This window comes from Pinus tabuliformis, chromosome 2_1 (genome assembly GCF_031772625.1).
Source record: "Pinus tabuliformis cultivar Carrire ecotype Pingquan chromosome 2_1, CPIR1, whole genome shotgun sequence".
NCBI classification, from domain to species: Eukaryota; Viridiplantae; Streptophyta; class Pinopsida; order Pinales; family Pinaceae; genus Pinus; species Pinus tabuliformis.
In genome coordinates, this window is record NC_142299.1 from 382,526,605 (window position 1) to 382,530,362 (window position 3,758).

Here is a 3,758-nt window from a genome sequence, read left to right on the forward strand (position 1 = left end):
CTTTCATGATCGCCACACTGAACCCTATATCATCAGATCGTTTTCACCTCCAAAATCATTTACTCCGTTCCATGTCGTAGATGTGAGATTCATTAAGGCCCTCCTATGACAGGTCGCTTCTTGTTGACATCAGCTCATTATCCGAGAAGTCGACTTAGGAACAACCCTTTCAGTACTTTGAAGCTTGCATGCCTCAATGGTAAGTTTCTCACTTCCCGCGACAGGTTTACATCAATGGCCTTCGACTGAAAGATTTTGTGTGGTGTTCGACGCCAAGTCCCTTTTCACACCACGCGAATTGTACTGTAGTACCTTGAGGGTCATCATCATTATCGGTGATTCCTCTCACGCCTGTTAACAGCTTACATCATTGGCTGGTAATCAGGCGATGTCTTTCCATGTTCGACTCCAGAACATCTTTCACATGGATCGACTTGTACTCCGAGTGAAGATTGAACGAGTTTGAAGACCCTAGATCTAGTTTCATCCATTCGAGTTGCGATATAGTTAGGAAAATAAAAACATCAAATGTACATTGTTGCTGCACAGATGATCATTCAAATCAAAGGATGATGACTCTATCAGAATCATCAGTCTCCCGCACAAACGGTTGTCTGTCTTATGTACATGAAAATGAATTTATAAAGCTGAGCATGGGAATGCCCGCCTCAGCTAGATCATGAAAAATATTATGAAGATAATGTATTGTATTGTATCTTATTACAGGTCACCTTCCAGCGCGAAAAAACTTCGGATCGTCATGATAAAACATTTCACCCGACATCAAAAGATTAATGACCTCATGCTTTATGGGGCAACTGTTATAGACATTTTTTGGCACTGCAACCCAAATCAAACATGTCAATAAACCAAGGTCTCCTAAGTCCCTAAAAGTGTTGCTCCATGTTGGTCGCTTTAATTGTTTTCACAATTCAAGCTACACATAAATTGTCAACCCGAGAAGGTCTTTTTATTTCAAAGATAATCGCGCACTGGATATGCTCAATTTCAAAAGCAGAATCAATGTTGTAGTAAAAGAAGGACACATGATTATTAATCTCATCAATCTACTGATTCACACTCTACTTAATCAAAGCTGAAGTCAATTAAGTTATAGCAGAAATGATTTCTCTGTTACAGTTACAATCCAAATAAAGGAAAATCAATCCACAAGGAAAGAAATCATTCAACTACAGCAGGAACAGGACCCTATTCCTTAGTGAGGAACTTCAGCACCTGATGCCTGACACTTAATCACACTGTAAGAAAAGTAGCTTCAAGAGATCAAGACCCTATTCCCATGAACAGGAACCTTCAGCACTTGTTCTCTCGTTCCTAATCACACTGCAGGCAAAGGAAAACAATCAATGGGAGCAAGACCCTATTCCTTTATGCAGGAATCTTCAGCACATGCTTCCCAACATCATTCATTCATGCATTCAATACATGTAGTGCTAAAGAAACAGAGTATTACTAAACTGTGTAACTAGTGTCCAACAACAGAATTGAGGGAAGTGCAAACACACAAAGAATTAAACAAACTACAGGAACCAAGAGGGTGAATCTTGTGAGGAAGGCGGGCCCTTTCCTTCTCACAAGATTCCCCAAGAGAAAGAATTAAACTGGAACGCTCAAAAGAAGATTTTATTCATCTGTCAAAGTAACTGATACATTACAGATGGAGACTAGCTCCAGTTCTCACACAATACTCTCCTGTAGCTTTTTACAAAAAAAAAAAAATAACCCCCCTCTAATGATGATGTCTCCTCTTTTTAAAGAGGAGACATCTTTTACAATTTACATGAGAGCGAATCTACATTATCTCAATTCTGTTCTCTTTCCCAAGACAGGACTATTCTGTTCTTCCAAAAAAAAGATGTTGTTACAACAGAGACCATAACAGTGCTATCTTTAGAATAATCCAGGTAACCGTGTCTTCGTGCTGCTGCTACTATTCCACAAAAAGTTCTTCCAGAATCGCAAATTACGCATAACGGGATTTGCGTGCTTGACGGTTGTTTCAGCAACTGAGTCCGCTGTTTCAGCAACGGAGTCAGCTGTTTCAGCAACGGAGTCAGCTGTCTCAGCAACGGCCGCTTGTTCCCAACAAGGCATATAACTTATCTGTGATCTTTGGACTTGTGTTAGAAGCAATACACTTCAATTAATGATAAAATATAAGAGTATTACGGAATTAAATGTAAAACAGATTAAACATATAATAAAGAAGAGGTTTCTATATACCTTGGGATAAAGTAGATGAAAAAGATAATGGAGTTCATGGTTATAAGAGTAGAATGGTGTCAAAATATATAGCAAAAATGATACATAGTGGAGTCCTAACATCCCCCCCAGCTAAAAATGTTGCATGTCCTCAGGCAACCCCTAGTCTGAATCAGAGTCTGAGTACTGGGACTGAGCATGCAAATTACTCAAGCAGTAGCTGGAGAAGGTGGCATCTGTAGGAGCTCGGAATCCGCTGTTGTTCTGCAAATGTTGCCATGCCAAGGCTTCATCTCTGTCAGTCAACTGGTAATGACATTGATATTTGTCTGAAGGCAGCCATAAAATTGGAAAACGGAAGTGATACCCGATCCAGTTTACTCCACAATGTTGAATGCAATCAATGTACTTAGGGACCCTGGATAATGCAACTTGAAAATTGAGAGGGTTAAAAGGGTGATAATCCTGTCTTTCCTTACATGACTGCTGCCAAAACATATCATTGGCCTTCAATGCAGCAGTACCCTTCATTCTAATGTGCTGTTGACACTTAAAAAGTATTGAAGCCTGTAATTGCTGCATGTACTCATTCATTCCTGGCTTCTGCAAGAATTCATAATATTGTGCGATGAACATGGCTGGGCTTAAAGGCTCTGGTCTAATCCACAGGAGTTTATTCTCCTCATTATGACTGCTTGCAGTGAACGCAGTCTGCCAAGTGAGCTGGTTAGACAAAAATGAAGCAAATGCCCTGATTTGTATATCTCCTGCAATTGGAATAATATTATCTTTCCTATTCTCGGGAATGGCCTCATTATGCAGGTAGAGTTCGCACAGCAAATGTTGGTCACTCTCAGGGGCCTCCTTAAAGGTTTCAACAAATTTCTCTGAAGTCATTAGTTCATATGGTCTGCCATTTGCTATTGCTTTTAATTGGAAATAAACTAATCGTTCAGAAAGAAAGAGAGAGTAGTTTACAGAGGGTTTGCGCGTAGCCATCAACTTCTGGACTAATGAAAACATCAAGGCTATCTTTGCCTTAGATTCTCTGGCTTCCTTTTTATACTCCCTGTGCTCTTGCATTATTTGGTCCCAACTATCCCAGTTGGCATATACGTGGTTCTTCCATTGTAACTTATGCTGTCGTAATATTATATCTTGTTCTTCAGCATATTGCTTCTTCCATTTGTTCATCTGTTCCAATTGATTCCATGGCAGAGTCTGTGTCTTGGCATCAGAAGTAGTGGGTTGGGACGTTGTTTCCTCTGTCTGGATGGCTGCATCAAAAGTAGTGGGTTGGGACGTTGTTTCCTCTGTCTGGATGGCTGCATCAAAAGTAGTGGGTTGGGACGTTGTTTCCTCTGTCTGGATGGCTGCATCAACCTGCAAAGGACGGGATATCTGAGGTTTGATTTCTTCTTCTTGCTTTATAGAGAGTCCTACTGGTTCTTGTGGAGCAGTAGGGCATCCCTCTCTTATTCCAGCTGATGTAGATGCCTCAGATAATTGAACTAGTTTGTAGCCTGCATTCTGGT